Source organism: Telopea speciosissima, chromosome 7, assembly GCF_018873765.1.
Source record: "Telopea speciosissima isolate NSW1024214 ecotype Mountain lineage chromosome 7, Tspe_v1, whole genome shotgun sequence".
In the NCBI taxonomy this organism is placed as follows: domain Eukaryota; kingdom Viridiplantae; phylum Streptophyta; class Magnoliopsida; order Proteales; family Proteaceae; genus Telopea; species Telopea speciosissima.
This window is the reverse complement of record NC_057922.1, coordinates 51,141,711-51,161,047: the sequence shown is the minus strand read 5'-3', so window position 1 is coordinate 51,161,047 and position 19,337 is coordinate 51,141,711. Positions and strand designations below refer to the sequence as shown.

At 40.4% G+C, this 19,337-nt stretch overlaps 1 long non-coding RNA gene across 1 annotated transcript; it reads left to right on the top strand.

The window, feature by feature from the left end:
- Positions 1 to 1,737: 1,737 nt before the first annotated feature.
- On the top strand, positions 1,738 to 14,336 carry LOC122666997. Its single transcript, XR_006333743.1, has 3 exons — positions 1,738 to 1,888; positions 13,785 to 13,809; positions 14,322 to 14,336. It is a non-coding gene; the product is annotated as an uncharacterized LOC122666997 (long non-coding RNA).
- The last annotated feature ends 5,001 nt before the right edge of the window (positions 14,337 to 19,337 follow it).

Genomic DNA, 19,337 nt, shown 5'->3' with positions numbered 1-19,337 from the left:
CTAGATGTTCAAAACGCTTTTCTTCATGGCGTTCTAAATGAGGAAGTCTATATGTCACAACCTCAGGGGTTCACAGATGCCAGTCGACCAAATCATGTCTGTCGATTGCACAAGTCTTTATATGGCCTCAAGCAGGCCCCACGGGCCTGGTTCAGTCGTCTGTCATAATTTCTACTCCAGTCAGGGATCAGATCATCCCAAACGGATCCGTCCCTATTCATTTACACATAGGGTCCAACAACCACCTATGTACTAGTGTATGTTGACGACATTCTGGTTACTGGTAGTCAGACCAAGCATGTTGAGACTCTACTAAATGGGCTTGCATCAGAATTTTCAATCAAAGATCTGGGCCGCTTACATTTCTTCTTAGGTGTAGAAGCGACATATCACTCTGCTGGACTGACACTGTCTCAATCACGGTATATTACTAATCTTCTTCAGCGGGCCGGCATGACAGACTGTAAGCCGGTCCTCACACCAATGGCCACTACCATTACCGCATCTAAAGAAGGGGGTGCTCCATTTCCTGATCCAACAAAATACCGGTCGATAGTTGGGGCACTGCAATACATATCTCTCACACGGTCGGATGTAGCTTTCTCTATCAATAGGGTGTGCCAGTACATGCATAACCCTACTGAGGATCATTGGACTATGGTGAAGCATATCCTACGCTACCTTAAACACACTGTTGCATATGGGCTACGTATTAGCCAGTGTAGTTCTCATGATCTCCAGGCCTTCTCTGATGCTGATTGGGGAAAATCCACTGGTGGATATGCCATATACATGGGGAACAATTTAATCTCTTGGGGCCTCCAAGAATTAGAAGACTGTTGCACGGCCATCCACCGAGTCAGAGTACAAAGCCCTGGCAGATGCTTGTGCTGAGCTTACTTGGCTTCAGGCTCTCTTTGGTGAGCTCGGCATTGCTACTTCTATAGCGCTCGTGTTATGGTGTGACAACATTGGCGCTACATATCTATCGGTAAATCCCGTTTTTCACGCCCGCACCAAGCACGTGGAAATCGATTTTCATTTTGTTCACGACAAAGTGGCCAAACGCGACCTGCACGTTTGGTTTATATCTACAAAAGATCAAATTGCCGATATCATGACCAAGGGCCTCGGCACAGCCAGATTCTCATTTCCAAGGGACAAGCTAAAGATTTGCACGCTCCCATCTTCATCTTGAGGGGTTGTGTTAGACCATATCCGACACATGTGATCATAACAGTTTTCTTTCCTATTTTCCATTGATTGCAATCCCATCCAATCCGATTGCAATCTCATCCAATCCCTCATGATCCTCTCTCAATCTTCCATACATAGCATTGCAATCTTGTAATCCCATATGATCCTCACTCAATCCTATATGCATGGCATTGTAATCTTCTAATTATGGTTGTATATCTTGGGTGATTGACTCTCCAACTTGTGGACTGCATCACCAATATATACTACACTCTCTATTTGTAATCTTTAAGCTAAGTAAATATTCAATCAATATACATATTCTGTCATCTTCCAACCTCTACTAAATTGTTTGGCTATTGAAAATAATTAAACCCAAAATAAGGGTTCCAAAATCCTGTTTGACTTTTCACTTCTGGATAATTTCTACTGTTGTTCACTTGGTCTTGTTCAATTGAACCCTAAGTCCTGCTTATTGATTTGTGTCCTTTTTTTTTTTTTTTTTCGGTAGATTAAAGCTCAAATGCAAAAGCATGGTAGACGATCATGTATTCAAGGGTACAAGCTACGCAATCTCATCGCCATAAATTTATTAAGTCACTAAATAAAATTACATGTAGTAAACGAAAAAGAAGTCGCCATGAGCATTACAGGTGAGAGAGAGAGAGAGAGAGAGAGAGAGAGAGAAAGAGTTTCATCATCTATAGATCTGCTACAAGCCAGCGACGGAGGTTGCAGAGCCACTGAGAGGAAATCTGACGCGAAGACCTTTTCTTCCGGCAGTGAGAAGTTTTGCTGTAGTGGTAGGAAGACCTTTTCTTCCGGTAGTGGATCACCTTCCTACTGTAGTGAAGGATGGAAATCTGACGCGAATAAAAATTCCTCAGAAAGCTTAAGATAGAAGTTTAGGAAAGCATCGATTTGCTTTGCTGGGTCGTATCAATTTTTGTTCTATATTTATGGATGTATTGCGATCGTATGTTAAGAATTGTTGGGCGCTCGCTGGGTAAGGGTTTTATTCTTTTTCGTTTTAGAACGAGACTGATATGACTTCAATTTGGAAGCGCAGCCCTGTTCGAGTGAATGGTCAGTTGATCCGCTTTCAACGTTGGAGACTTGATTTTAACGTTCACAATCAAGAAAGTTTGCATAGGCTCACATAGATCCGATTTCCTGATCTTCCACAGGAATATTGGGATGAGGAGATAATTCTCTCTTTAGCAAAGGCAGTAGTGGGAAGGCCTATTGCAATAGATCGAAGGTGCCGGAACAGTAGCTATAGCAAAACTTTTACCAGGGGTGTTAGATCGAGAAGTCTTGGGGGCCCTCATTAGGTAACGTCCAAGTTAATGCTCCCTTGACTTTACGTCCTGGCGAGCCCTCCAGCATGTTACCCTCTCCAACACTCCTTCCTTAAACCCATAAATTCCACCACATCTAGCTTCATTTATTGCTAGTCTTGGCAAAAACAATCATTTTTCAGCCCGGGCAGACTGTGGGGAGCAGTACCTTTCACTGTTACATCAACTAGGGCTGCTTTCTACCAAAAAACCTAGGGCTGCTGGTCAACATGGTGGAGTGCACTCGATTTCTGTTGGGGTTGAGCAACGCTTTGGGCGAGGTGGCATTACCTATTCAAACTTCGAGCCATCTTGGTAGTGCTATTATAGATGGTTAATTGCATTTGGTTTCTGTTGGGGTTGAGCATTGTGTTTCTCCTTTTAAAGAGGGTTCAGCTAGAACTTCTGATACAAAGATGTCGGGTCATTTTTTAGCACCGCGGAGTGTGGATCCGGATTCTTCTTCCCATGCTACTTTGTCTTTTGAGTTTATTCATACGGAGGAGGGGAATTTAGAAGTGGTTTTGGGCGGCTCTTCTGATGTTGGTATTTCGTTAATTGGGTCCTGTTGATGGGGATTTGGAGCACAATACAATTGTGGTGTCATCGTTAGGGATGTAAACGGGTCGAATTCAGCTCGGATAGTACTATATCCGCATCTGCATCCGATTAGCTTTCGGACAAATTCGGATAGTGCTAAACAGATACGGATCGGATATTTTATCTGTTTACATGTAAATATAGCTTTTTAGATAGTTATAGCCTATCCGTATCCGCATCCATTCAGCTTTCGAACGGTTTTGGATAGTGCTAAACGGATATAGACATGGATTCAGAAACGGATTTTGACTATTCATTTACACCACTAGTTGTCGTCGATCACAGCTCGCGATAGTGGTCACACGGTTGTTCACTATGACTTGAGTTTTCAAGGAGGGGATGAGATGCTTACTCAAGATGGTTTTAATTCAGTGGGGAGAAGGCAGATTATTTCTTCGGGTTTGATGATGCCTGCGCCTGTTGTAAACACTCAGGTTGGTCGAAAAAGGAGTACATGTGTCCAACAAATGGAGAAGTTTGATCTTGCCCTGTAGCAAGGTAGAGGGCAGCAATACTTTGTTCGTCAAACCTCCAAACGCTAGTTTCCCAATGAAGTTATTATTTTGAAACATCAGAGGTACTCGTAATTATAGAACGCGTGCGGCTTTACGTAATTTACTTAAGGTCCGTTCTCCCTCTATTTTGTGTTTGGCGAAGCCAAAGACCAGCCCTGATAAGTGCCCTGTGATATTACTTTCATCAATGGGTTTTTGTTCAGATTTTATATGTAACTCACGGGTTGATAAGGACTCAAATATCTGGGTAGTTGGAAGAAGGGGGTGTTTAAACCTTCTATAATTCTGTCTTCGAATTTCAATTTCATTAAATCTATCGTCTAACTTTTGGGCTGGGTTAGCAGCGTCTTTTGAAGCAATCTGAATTTCAATGTCATTAAATCTATCGTGGTTTGGGGTAGAGTGTGACTCTCAATCAGTTGTTGGTGTTTCAGTCAGCAACGGTTGTTTTGTAAGAGCTATCTGGACAGGATCTCTTGGGAAATTTCTCATTGCTATCGTGAAGTTAACTCAGTGGCAGACTTACTCGCTACACATGCAGCTGCTTCAAGGGCTTCGTCTTCTTGGGTTGTTCCCCCTCGTTTTATCATAAATGAAATAAGTTGGGATGCTTTAGATAAACCTCGTTTCAGGTTTTGTTGAGGTGCTTTCTCCTCTTTTCTGATTAGTCCCTACATGTGCTAATGGCATTGCCGAATCTGGTTATGGGGACTATTTTTTGGACTTTTTATAGCTTGGTTGTTATGTATTTTCTTTCATTCTTTTCTTTAATATATATCTTTGCTGACTTTAAGCAAAAAAAGGGTTGAGCTCAAGCGGGCTAAGAAAGGACCCATGGGCTAGAGAGATCCCAAGTATAAAAAGGTGTTGGTTGTCATTTAGTTGAGATTATCTCAACACTTGTAGAGGGAGAGAAGAGTAAAGAGAGAAGAGGGAAGAGAGGACAACTCATTCTAGGAGGAGAACCCTTGAGAAACTGTTTGCACCCTAAAATTACCAATTAATTGGTAATGGTAGACCGATGTAATTAAAACAACGTACAACCAAGATCAGTCAGGATGAAAGGGAAAAGTTAGTGGGGCTAAGACAGTTACAACCGCAAGGTGCCCAATAACTAACACCACCCACTATGAGTAGTGGTTATCAAAAGACACGTGGAGTTAAGCATTTCCTGTAACTCCCAAAAAAGGACGATTGCATAACTTTCACAGAGACATTACCTTTGCAAGTATAAATATCAGAATTCAAGGGGTGAGTGTGATCTCTCGATCAATCAAACAACTCTAGTTATTTATTTATCTTTACTTCTCTTAGTGAAATTTTTTATATTTTCCCTTAGTGTAACTCTTTCTTTGACTACTTTGGTCATCCTATCTATCAAGTTCTTCTTTTGATTTTCCCTCAATGGTATGTTCTCTGGATGTACTGGTATCGAAGTCAATAGAATTCTTGATTTCTCTTTCAGTCCATTACTTGGTTTTATGATTGTTCTTTTCTTCAAACATTGCAATTTGGTCTATATCTTTAAAGTCCTTGGAGCAATCGAGGCAAGAAGAGGATCCACATTTCCTAGTTAGAAGTCAGTGAAACAATTTATCTTAATTTACCAGTGACCCGATTATTTAACCGGACACCTCTAATTATTTATGGAAGTTTGGTTGTTTTAGGTTGTTTTTTTTTTTTTTTTAAATCACAAAACTAACCGAATTGACATCCGGCGAGCCACAGGGAGTCCAGGAGACAACCGACGAGTCTGAATAACCCTGTTGAACTTGTTTTGCTTATTTTGGCTAGAGGAAGCCAATGGGACTAGAGTTAAGGGTTCTTACGTGCATTGTAACACATGTTTGGTGTTGTTTATCAGTAAGTGACATGTGGTTAGATAACCCTAAGTGTTCAAGCGTGAACAACCGACATTCTACTACGCGACTATGAGTGGAATTTACTTTGGAGCTTTCTCTCCATGTGGTGTGGATGCATGTTGATCGATTGTATCGTAGTGATTATAATGCTTGCATATGCAATTGAATATGATACGGTTGTACCAAACAACATTGTGTGCGTACGGTACCTATACTTGCGACACCGCGTAGCGCCGTATTCATACATTACCCATACTTGTGACATTGTGCTTGTACATCGTACTTGGTATGACGTACAAACCATGCGATGCCGCATATACAGACTCCTTACCACCGCAACATCGCAAATTGACAGGGGTCCTCTATAAATAGAGAGGCCTTCCCCTTGTTGAACATCTACTTTTGGCCTTGGAAATGGTGCCATTCTGCTCATTTTCCCACTTTTGAGTGAGGGAGAGCCTTCTTTCGATCCTCTTCGACATTCAGCCGAACCTCCACCTCGAGATTCACACTATTGTTACTTTGTCTGAATTTCGAGTGACCTGAATCTACACTTCATACCCCAAAATCACGCTTTGTGGAGTTTTCCCTCAACCCACTTCGGCATTCAGCCAAGCCTCCACTTCGTAGTTCGTGCTACCGTTACTCTGTCCATATTTCGAGTAACCCGAATCCATATTTCATACCCCAAAATCTCATTTTTCTCGAGGTTTCACAGAACCAAAGTTCTTCAAGAGAGAGAGAGAGGCAAGCCTTTCATTCGTCTCCTTCTAAGCCAAGGGATACTCCACACTTTGCTTTTGCATTAAGACCACTTTTTCTCATTTTTTATCTTATTGAGTTCGATTTCAGGTAAACATTTCTCCATCATCTTTTGTTTTTAGCACAACGTAGACCATTAAAGTAGTTTACTTTAGTGTAAATAGTAGTGCATACGTGTAAAATAACATGTTTAGTTTCCTTTGATATAATTGATTTGGGTCACTCAATCATATATTAGCCTTGCATGTTGATATAAGAAGTTTTATTACAGGAGAATGTTCAAATCTTAATATTTAGTAGAAAGATCGATCTAAACAGGCGAGATGGGTACGTAACACCTACCCACTCTCGTAACCTGATGTTTTACCTAAACTCTAACCAAGCCATATGGAATCATGCGTAGCACATTCCACTCACCATGAATGGGGCTACCTCTTTTGGATCCTAGGCCCATATCTTAGGTGACGAATGTTGGAATTGCCCCAATAATGCAGCAGATTCAGATCGGGGAGGCAAACTTTTCTGTTCAGATTCAAGATAACAAAATAAAATTCACAAGAGGGAATAATCTTAGGATACCTTAGAGCCCATAGTTATCAAGGCGGGAAGGCGACCATGGCATTTTAGAGGGTAAAAAATCAAGGCGACACCGGCCGCCATGGTGGCAAGGCGCCCGCCATTGGCGCCCAAGGCGTCCAAGGAGACTAAGGAGCTTGGATGCCATGGCATTGCCATGGCATTGCCATGGCGACACATTGATTACTATGTTAGAGCCGCAATCGAAGCTCCTCCTCCAGATAATAGTTCTTCAACAACCCAAGCAATGGATGTGATTGAACTGTTCAACTCCTTAAAGCTTTCAATCCATGCAATATGGAAGATGACAATAATTCTCACAAGGATTTCACAAAGACCTATTTTTTTTCGCTAGCCTCACACACACATGAGAGAGAGGGGGAAGGAGAGAGAGGCTCCGAAAAAAGGTGGTCCCTTCTCCTCTCTCCTCCTTTATATAAAATCCCCTTTTGGGATGTAGGCTTGTGCAAGTTAAGTTTCAAAACGTAGACTTGCCACTTTGGTGAGAATTTGTCCACTTTCCATGTTGCTCAACATCCTTGCTTCTAAAGTGGGAAGATGTAGAATCTAAAAGGAATTGCTATTTCTTTGATCATGGTCAATCATATAATTTAATTATATTTTATTTATTGTCATAATAAAAAGATAATTAACCAATTAATATTCTAAAAAATTGTCATGCACAATTAAACTCTTCAATTTGCATGTAAGATCTTCCACTTATCCAATATCCCATAATGAGCTATAGGACATGTAATTAAATACTGCCAAACCCCAACTCATTGTATAAGTCCATTTCAGAGATTCTGTGATCATGATCGGATGCCCAAAAAATACTTTAAATAAATTTAAATACATAATTATTTTTCATATTATAAAATAATTTTATAAACAATTTACAAAAATGACACTGGTACCAGAATTATGTTCGATCCATCGTATACTTTCTCTCTCCTTGATATTCCTGAATTAACAGTAGTGGATTCCATGTTGAGCATCTCTTTTATTAATAATGTGTGATCACTTGTCCAATGCACTGATACAGTCCGTAGGACGTCAACCAATGGCTGACCATAATAAGTGACCCAGCATTGCAACGAATAAGATCTTTCAGGTCAAAGGTCAACTGATGGGTATGAATCTCATTATCATACAACTGGCAGTAGCACATCTGAGATTCCTACCAGATTCTTTTTTATATTCCCACAATATGTGTACCTACATTTATGCACCGAAAACTCATTTAGGGTAACATACAATGTGACGACCATATGAACAGGATGTTCGGTCCTATCCCTAGTCAAGAACCGTTTTCAGTGTGGAACAACTTGTAAGCCCAATAAAATACATGTTATGCATGAAATAAAATAAACTTTTCAATAATATGAATTGAGTTTGATGAATGCATATCTAACAACGAATTCTTTTATTTTTCCATGCGTATTATGCTCATCTTGAACCCCCCGTTGCCAAGGGACCCCGAAAATGGACCAGCCCGCAAGGCAAAAAAACCCGGTTTGAGGTCGCGATACCTATTATACCCTTATTAAAAATAGTTATATGTATGGCAAGGAACTAGAAGTAAATAACATAAACTTGCATATCTCGTGCGGAAGTCAAAATTGTAAGAAATATCTTGATAGTAAATTTTTAGCAAAAAATTCCTTTTTGACCTTGTTTGTCTATAAAGGGAAGCACGCCAAAAACTAGGCATAGCTTCAGGCATTTCAAGAGTTATAATGATTGTAGAATCAGTTGACGATGACCATGTGTTTAACCGATTCCTTGAAAAAATTCTTTTTAGGGCTGAAATTAGTAATTGGGTTGCATATATTTCATTTGGGCAACCCAACAGCACATATAAGTCAATTATTTAAATATTTTGAAAATCATTTTGAATAGCACATCGACTTGCATAAACATTTTAATGACTGAAAATCCCTAAATTATTAGCAGATTAAAATCCGAATAAGCGACTAACTGTTATACCCGCACCCGAGGCCCTAATATTTTATTGTTATCCTTGTGACGGGTAGATGGTGCTGTCACGTATGCCGGTGAGCTATTCTCCTTGGTGGACAAGCCCAGTCATAAGATCATTGACCACTACACAGGCTTGCCCGTCGAAGAAAGGTTCCTCAACCGGTAGTGGGGAAAATTAGTCGATGGTGACTTCGTTGACTACCCTCTTAGGCTGCGTTTGGTAACGGTCTGAACAAAGAACGCCCGTTCTTGACTAAGAACGTTCTTTTGCGTTCTTCGTCTGGAACGGCGTTCTGAGACCAAAAATAACCATTTGGTAACGTTCTCAAGAACGCTGTTCAGAACGGAAATGGTGTTTGGTAAAATTTGTTCAGAACAGTTTTGATGTTAATTACAATAATGCCATCCTTACCTCAAAATACATGTTTCTCTACAAACATAAATTAAAATTGTCTCATAAGTTCCTTATTTAACATAGATTAAAATATCTAATAAATTCCTAAACTTAACATAATTTAAAATATGTCTATAATTAAAATATGTCAACTTATAGTTAATTAAAGTCATTAAATTACAACTTTGACAACCTCTCTCATGATTTAATTTTCTTCTTTCTTCAAGTCTAACTTGGTAAGACCTTTAAGGATGTCTTTGAACATCTTGGCATGATTCTTCGAGGATGTAATTGCACTCTTGCAATAACCTTTCAGAAATTTCGAAGAAGACGGAGCGGATACAGCTGTTGAGCCTGAGGGACAAACCACTGATACATTAGTCTGTTGGCTAGAAGATGAGGTCATGCATTAGTCTCTTTAGGGCTAGCTTACTTATGAATCTTATTCCTAGTGGATTATGTTAAATTAGAATGTGTTGTTTTATTACCTTCGTGAGGAACTCAGGAGTGTATATCCGGCCTCGGGGACCAGAGGGTGGATTCTCTAGTGTGTACTTTCCTGTAAGAGCACCTACAAGTTCGAAAAGATAGCCATTAATGTATAGATACATTAAAAGAAAATAGTAAATAAATAGAAAGGAGAAGGAAGAAGAAGGGTGTGCAGTGGGTGCAGAGTTAAAGCAACTTCTGAAGCAATCCTTTTGGACTCAAAAGTATAGAACTACAAAAGTTATTTATTTCTCAATTGAGCAGTACAAAATAAGTGCTTATCACAATGACAGCCTGATGAAATTTCTCTAGGCAAAGAATAAGTGAAATAAAAACAAGGTCAAAATAAAAGTCAGCCAATTTTGTAAACCTTGAGAAGGAAGCACTACAAGAAATGCTTGATGTGGTGCTGGGTAAGGAATAGTCATAGGTACTGGGGTACAAAAAATACCAAATAAAAGTAAACTAGAAAACAAAAGAGAGTAACAATACAGTTAATGCAACACTAAAGTCTCATTGAATTACTGGACAAATCCTCAACTTGAAACTAAAGTTGAAAATGCTGAAAAAGTAGTCATCTAGGTTCTCCTTTGCATCCTAAGTTGAATTTTGAGTTCAAGCTTATATTTTTAGCAAAATGTTTCTACGTACATCAGAATGTATAGGAATCCCACCTTAGGTAATAGGAGAATACGCAATTAGAGTGATCCCCAGCTCATCACAGGTGGCTTTCACACCTTTTTCCTCTGGAGCTCTGTATATCAGGCTGTAATTTACCTGGTTGGAAGCCAGTGGAATACCTCTCTTCTTAAGCTTCTCATAAGCATCACAGAGACGTTTAGAGGAACCTAGACCTACCCGACAAAATTCACTTACATATAAGATGTTAATTTGGGACTAAAGAGTTTTATACAAGTTTTCTCAAGGAAACAATAGAGGTGTCAGTGTCCTCCGTGTGGCTGCTCAACTTTGGAATCCCTAAAAAAATGATTAGATGTTCTAAAGAGAATTCACAAAATTAAATCTGTTGTAATCCAAAAATCATCTTATTTGTTTCCCTTTGTAACTTTTTTCCACACAAAAACCATAAACACCATGTTGCTGAAAATGAGAAAATTAGCGTTGTAATTTGAGACACCAACAGCCTTCACAAGGCCCTGCTCAACCGCATCTCCAAGGCCATCAATGTAACCTGCAAATATCTTTTAATCAGTCTATGTGAGAGAGTCTTAAGACAGTTGAGCATAAGAATGATAAAATTTCTGTGCTCATTGCAACATGGAGAGTAATGGGGGTTGCAGCAGCAGCAGGAGGCCTGTGAAGCTCTGTTTCGATGATGGTTCAAAAATGGTGGCGGATCATGTCATTGTGATAGTGTCTTTGGGGGTTCTCAAAGCTGGGATTCTGGGAAAATCAGGTATGTTCAATCCTCCGCTTCCCTCCTCTAATGTAGTCCTCTCTTGGTTTGCTGGGGAAGAAGCTCTAGAGCTCGAGTCTCTCAAAGATGATGAAATTCTAAATGGAGTCTCCAGTACAGTCTCTAGTTTCTTGTCAGACTCTAAGCCCCAAAACAGCAATGGATGTGTGAATTCTGTGGAGTGCAATCATAGTCATGGGAAGAAGATAAAGTTCACTAGGGTTCTAAGGAGCAAATGGGGAAACAATCCTTTGTTCATGGGTTCTTACAGTTATGTAGCAATGTGGGGTCGAGCGGCCATGATTTTGATTTAATGGCAGAGCCATTGCCACAAAGTAGCAACAGTGACTTTGTTGAAGGAGCTTCTCCTCCTCCTCTTCAAATTCTATTTGTAGGGGAAGCTACATACAGAACACACTATTCTACCACCCATGGAGCTTATTTCAGTGGTCTAAGGGAAGCTAATAGACTCCTACAACATTATCTCTTGCACCATTAAAACAGTAGAATTCTTAAAAGATCTTCTACTCAATATGACAAAGCAAGAGTGAAAGGGAGATGGGTTGGGTATTATTATTTTTTTTTCTTGAAAATGTATTAAATTAAAGAATCTTCTTTTAGATCTTTATAACTTGGGGTTAAATTCCTTTTTGTTTTTTTAATGTTGGATAATTTTATTTGGGAGTTTCTTTTCTTATATGATCTTATGATCTTCACAGCTAAGTTGGTTGAGAAATTGAGATCATGTTTGGCATTTGTATATTAGAAGGAAAAAAACAAAAGAGAATTAAAGCAAAGTTAGAGCTTGCTATCTCAATCTCATCTAGTCAGGTCTCTCTCACTCTCTGTTTCTTAATTCCTTTAATTGGACAGGATCCGATAAACCCGGTCCTTTCCAGCTTGGGATATCTTCCTTTTCTCTGCAAATTTTGTTGGCAATTGCCACAGCTTAGTAAGAGGTGACATGAATGAAAGAATAGCCACCCCCAAATGAGGATAAGGACAATCCTCTTTTGGAAGTTTGAGATGCCTAGAAAATTGTAATTTCAATTGAGGAACTAAGAAGTACGTAAAAAATATGCGGACTTGTGGTGATAACTGGAAGGATTAAGGCTGACTGAAAGGTGATGTCCTCTCTGAATCAGCAGTAATGTTTGTCAAAAGGGCATGACTGATCTTGTGCCAATTACACTCTCAGTCCTTATAAACACATGTTCATATGTCATTCATTTTCCAACCTAAACAATAGGGATCTAAGAGATGTAACAGAGGGAAGAAAAGGATTTCAAACCTTCAACTAATCATATAAGATACTAAAATACTATAAGTCAAAAGGTCGTATCACAGTTACCAAACGCTAAGATAATGTAGGAAAGCTCATGCCGGCTTTGCACCACCATTTTCTTGTGGTGTTACAGGAGTGTTGCTACCACTCTTCTTGGAGCTGCTTGATGTCCCTGTAATGGTCCTGCCCATGAACTTAAAAGGCCTCTCTCTCTCTCACTTCTTAATTTTCAGTCCAGACTCCGTAGTCCATACAACCATACCCAGTAGTAGTAGTACTGCAGTATGATATATCAACACCCCACAGGCCATAAAGCTCTATAAAGCTCCATAAAGGTCATGCCCTCAAAGTGATGCCGACGACAATCCCCATTAGAATTCCAGAAATCAAACCTATCTTTTTTGGTCCTCAAACGAAGCAAAAGAATTGAATGAACGAAGACGGAAGAGAAAAGTAGAAAATACTCTCCCCCCTCAAAGATCAAAACCACATGTTCATACATATATAAACTACATAAGCAAATCCAAAGATAAACACAGAATGAATCGAAGCAGAAACAGAGAGAGTGAGAGAGAAAGGAGAGTTTAAGATTAAGGACTACAGGAAAGAGAAAGGAACCAAGCTGGCCTTCAATAACCATTGAGAAAGGCGATCATGGAATCTCAGGTTCAATACAAGATGCCAAGGCAATGAATTAATCGAGCACTGCTACGGTGAAAAAGTATTTGGACTGATGTTCCACAGTAGCACAAATGATCCATCTCAACAATGAAGAGTGAATGGAAGTTGGTTTGCTTCTTAGATTATACCAGTACATATATCAGATATAAGTACATTAAAATGGATGTCATTTTTACAATGAAAAAGTGCTGATGTGCACAGTCCATAACTATGCAAAATCTAGCACAGCCCAACTAGCCATTCAAAGCCAACATAAACATTAACTTAGCATAAAACAGCCATTACGAAGACAGATCAGAGAACTACAGATCTACTACCTTCACAAACCAGCATCCCCAAAATCCCCAAAATCCCTAACATCCATCCAGACCTAAAAATCAAATATTTCAACAGATCCAAAATCATACCTTTCGGCGATTACTTCTAATTTTACAGTTGTAGATCCAAAACCTGAGATTCCTGAGACACAAATGGGAGGAAAAAATTCAGTCCTCGTCAAAATCACAATCTAACAACGATTGACAGAGAGAGAGAGAGACAGAGAGAGCGTGAGGGAAAGAACGAGCAAAGAGAGACAGAGATAGCGAGATAGAGCGTGAGACAGGGAGAGAGCGAGCGAGACAGAGAGAGAAAGAGAGGATGAGAGAGGAAGATACACAGAGAAAGGAAGAGAGAGCGTGAAGGAGAGAGCGAGAGAGAGAAACCATTGTACTGCGCAGGTGGTTCGAGCGTTTCCCTTCTCTTCCTTCCCCTCCTCTTCTCTCGCAGTTGCGTTTCTTTCGATTGTGAAGTCACGGGTTTTGCTCGATAGCCTTCTCGATTTGTTCTTTGTTCTTTGCAGACCGTCTCCAAGACGGTCTGTAAAGAACGTTCTTTTACTTCAAAAATGCCCGGTTCGGTCTTTAAAGAATAAAAAAACGAACCGATAAGCCAAACACTTTTTCATATTTTTTTGTTCTTTTTGAACAAAAGAACTGTTCAGAACACTGTTCAGACCGTTACCAAACGCAGCCTTAGTACCAATCCTAAGAGCGAGGAGTACCCGAGGCCACACCTAGTGTCGCCCCATTTGGACACTTCGCTCAAAGATGAACTCAACATCGCTGTGGGGAAGCTCTTCGGAATCATAGGGGACACGCCGTGACGATCAAAGGGTGAGCTACTAACCTCAAGTTTACTTATTTGTCCTCCCCTCTATGGCCTTGAAGAGTGGGTCAAAGCTTGATGGCTTTCAGTGTGTTTTCAGCCTTTACAGCAGCGACGGAGTCACGGACAGACTCACATGACTGAATCCATCCGATGTTCCATCTGTGTTGTCTCATGCTGTTTGGGTTTTTTTTGTGTGGGACCCACATCCCCATGCTTCGCACCTCGTGACTATTCCCCGGGCATAGTGGACCCCACTCTTGTTTCCCTTGTATTGTGTGTGTAGTATGTTGGTGGGCCCACAAGCCCAATTGATGTCTAAATTGTGTTTATAACTTAAATGGCCAAACCAAACATGCCCTAAGTGGGCCACCTAACATAAATGCACTACTCAGTCATTCATTGGCTCATTCAAGTTCTCACTCACCAAAAATCGTGGGAACATAGGAAAAGAAGAAGGAAAGGCAAGAGGAGAAGGAAGGAAAGAAGGAATAGGAGAGGGGTTGCCACTTGGAGGGCGATTGATTGGCTTCAAGCTTGTCCAAGGTAAATCTCTTGCTTCTTCTCTCTCCCTCATCTCTCTTCTTTAAAGCTAATGAACCCTCTCATGGGATCGGTCCTAGCCTAGGGTTCCTTTTGAACCCAATGTGGGTAATGGACTCCTAGCTTAGCTCAATGAGGACTAATACTCTTAATGGAGCAACTACTTCCCAAGGTCTAACCTCTTACGTATACTTATGACCTTAACCTAAAAATGGGAAACCCTAATGTGATTCTAATCTTGAATCCCCTAAGACCATTGATTGTTTTATGACTTTGTGACCTTAGGAAGGTTTAGGACACCCCTTCCCAACTCTTGAGGCCTTGAGATTTCAAGGGTTGAGGGTGGAAGTGTAAGGACTTCAAAATCTCGGACAGGAACTCTGACAGATTAACAAATAGATCCAGCATTGTGCTTCCGTTCGTAGATCCGTCCCATGCATTCCGTGTGTTTTACCCGGACGGAACCAGGGACAGACTCAGTTGTGCCTCCATTTGTAGTTCCGTTCCTTTCGGGAATGTCTCAGGTATCGAACGGACGCACGAATGGATCTATGGGTAGGTTCCGTCCATGAATCCGTCCCTTGTGATTTAACCCCATAGCCTGGACGGAACCAAGAATGGACTTACTCTGCTGCCTCCATTCCTGAATCCCTCCTTGTTGTGTTTTGTGTTACTTAATAGTAGTTATTGAAAACTCCCTTTGGGGTCCACCTATTTCTACTAACATTATATTTCACACATCACTAGGCTACTTAACTAGTACGAGAGAGCGTGTACCGAAGAAATCTATAACAAACAACTTGAATGGTATTCAAACTATTGGTGAGTGGGTTTCGGGCTTGTTTTGGGTTTGTTTATTTTCCAAACATGTATTACATGCTAGTGCATCATTACCCAAGCATGTTGCATATTGCATATTATTTATTTGATATGATTAATATGATTGTGGTGAGATGTTGGTTTTATCTTGTATCGGGTTGCGGTGCTGGGGAAATACCGGTGCCAGAACCTAAAAAATGATTATGGTCTTTAAATTGCTTGTCATATTGGTCTGTATGCGCCGTGCCGTGTTGGTACCCGGGTGCTAGATGGTATGGGCCGTTGATGCACCCGGAATGCCTCTCGGGACGATAGGATCTCGCATGTAGTATAACTGTGGTTAGGATCTCTATACTCTTATGCTACGACCCTTACCAACATGGGTTTAGGTGTTGGATAGCCAGATCACCTATCGCTTGTGGAGTGTGAGAGAGACTAGGCCAGGGGTAGTAATGGTTATCGCGGTCTGCCACTGGGTGGTATTGAGGCTTCGACCAGCAGAGGGTCCCTCGTGATAACGGATATTTCACTATGGCGATAAGTTAAGTAACCCATGGTGTTTATCCGAGTTATCACAGTAGTATATACCATTGACTTAGTTTGATTGATAGGTGTAAAATCTATTAACATTGCATACATCATGGACTATTTGTGAACTATGTGTTTGCGCATTCCCCATCCCCTCACTGACTCAGTGGAGCTAACCCCCTGTGTACATCTCTTTTTAGATTTTGATACAAATGGTGGTTACCTTGCTGGACATGGTGCCCAACCTTCTGAGTACGATGATATAGGTGCCGAGGAGCCTGAGACTATGTTTGAGGAACACGACAAGGATTGTCCTTGGGATGACTGTTCTTATGGACCGTACTGACACTTGGGATTGTTCCCACCTTTTTGTTTACTTTTGGGCCTTGGGCCATGTATAAACATTTATTGTTATACATATATTTTAAGTAGTTACGTCATGGTCAGTCGGTAAACAGTACTAAACATTATCTTGTATCACTTAGCTAGCTGAACATATTGTAACTGCTATTTAAACGTTTCCGCTCTGTAACTAATCTACTTTGGAATGAAACATTCCTCTATCTTCGCACTTGTAATTGCTATGCTTTACATTGTATATTAACTGTGGATTGGGACACTGTGTCAGAGATCCTGGTAGATTATTAGGGTGATGCATGTCATCCTAATCACCCCTTTTATTGTATTATAACCCCTATCGGGATAGGGGCGTGACACTTAATATATTAGGCCTTTCCCAAGTGTATTAAGAGATAATGTTTCATTGTTTGGAAATAAAAGACCGCAAAAAAAAGTACAATAGTCCAATAAAATGTAAAGAAAAAAAGAAAAACATTCTTTATAAAGGGCGTACCCAATACGCAAGGCTCTCCCGCCATTGTGGGGTCTGGGGAGGGTCATAATGTACGTGGCCTTACTCCTATTGTCATAGAGAGGTTGTTTTATAATACCCTCAAATAAACTGAAGAACATTTACAACTACAAAAGGGGTAATGCAACCATTTGGGCTTTACCCCATCTTTTTTCCCCCTTCTATAAATAGCCATTCAGTCCCCATTCAAAAAGGGAGTTGATCAATCAACAAACTAAAGAGACGATCAATCCATAATAAAAATGAAGAGAGTGTTTTGATCCACCGTAAGCACTAGTTCAATGGTCTCCCTCTCTCATGTACAAAAAAGAAGGGAATTAAGTCTGATGCACGTTTGTGTGGGTTGCCTAACTGCTATTGCTTTGTTGAGCAGGACTGTATATGTTGACCAACTGCTAGTGCATGTGTTGGTTGAGCATAATCGGATTAACTCGGATTATATTTTGCTTGCTATTTTATTTATGGTTTTAGAGCATGGTATCGGATCGGGTATCAGTCACTTGCAAAACCAATATGGTGTAGGCATGGATCGATCACATTGGACAACATGACCCCTGATTTTCCTTAAAAAAGAGAGGATTTTTTACTGTTTTACTCCTTGTCTGTACTGTGTCACTGATACAGTATCAACATAGTATCGAGATTGACTACTATCAAACGTATCACTTGATACAAACAATACGATACTGATACCTCAAACCATTATTTTATTTGTCACACACACATCTCATTGTGTGGCCATAGAATTGCTGGGATTGATGGCCTTTAAGAGCACTATGAAGTATGAACCAGAAATCAAGTGCGTGGAGATTGAAGTAATGGGGGATAAAAATTTCCTAGTGCCTATAAATATTAGGTGACAAAATGGAATCCTACTGCAATTAAAAGAGGTATTTCACAAAATACTAAAACCTAAGGGGATATTTGTGAACCTAAGTCGGTCAATGCCCAAAGCTAAAATTTTGACACCCTATATTTCATGGTGTTAATTAAATACTAGCGCTGAATTGGACACCAAGGCACCGACCGTGTTAGTTTGGTAACAAGAAGATTTGAGGCTAAATTAGCTTACCTTCCATTGAGAGATGGTAGGGTATTTATACATAAAATGATAAGGATCTAGTGGCATGATTTTCTGCCTAATCTGAGGGATATGATTCCCTAGGTAATGTTATGTAACTGTACAATTCAAATTCAAATGTTGTACACTCATACATTCCAAAAATAATTATAAGGATAAGGCTAAATGTGATGGCATGCGTCGGCATAGATAAGACTCCCCCTCAAGGTGGAGCGTGTAGATTTTGAATGCCCAACTTGGATGCTAGAAACCAAAATTGACCAATGGCCTTTGTGAATATATCTGCTATTTGTTGTCCTGTGTCAATCTTCGTTGGTTGTATCAAACCAGCTTGTAATTTTTTTTGAACAAGGTGGCAATCGATCTCGATATGCTTTGTTCGTTCATAAAACACTGGATTTGCGAAAATGTGGAGGGCTGCTTGATTGCCACAATGAAGTGGGATGGGAAGGGTATGCTGCAAACCAATGTCCCAAAGTAGGGATGTCAACCATGTGAGTTCACAAGTGGCATTGGCCATTGCATGATATTCGACTTCTGTTGAAGAACGAGAAATCATGTGTTGCTTCTTAGTCTTCCAAGAGACTAAGCTGGATCCCAAATATAATACCCAGTGGTGGATCGGCGAGTCATTGGACAACTTGCCTAGTGTGAATCACAGTAAGCACGTAGGTGAAGGTCTGACTCAGCTTGGAAATAAATGCCTTGCCCTGGAGTAGTCTTCAAGTATCCAAGCAAGCGGTGAGCGACATCAAGATGAGTTTTCCTTGGTTGATGCATGAATTGGCTAACGATATTCATGGCTTGAATAATATCGGGTCGTGTCACTGTGAGATAAATCAAACGGCCCACTAGACGGCGATAAGTTGAAGGATCATCTAATTAGTCACCATTGCCATTTGTGAGCTTGAGATTGAGTTACATAGGATGCTATGAGCAATAGAAGGTGCAGTGGAATGCACAATCCATGAGCGCACCATGCTATGACAGCGCATCCAATAGGTATAATCAGTGGATGAAGAATTGGGTTTGGCAAGAAGAGCCATTGAGAAACATCAACTTATTCTTTGCCTCGAGGGCCATAAGCATCGAACGATGCCAGGTGGGATAATTATCCCCATCAAGAAGCAGATTGACCAGGGAAAAACTTGGTTGATCAGATAAGTTTAAAAAATATGGAGAAGAAGGAGATAAGGGTACCACCGAAGATGCGCCTGTCATTGCAAGGGATGAAGAAATAGTAGAGAG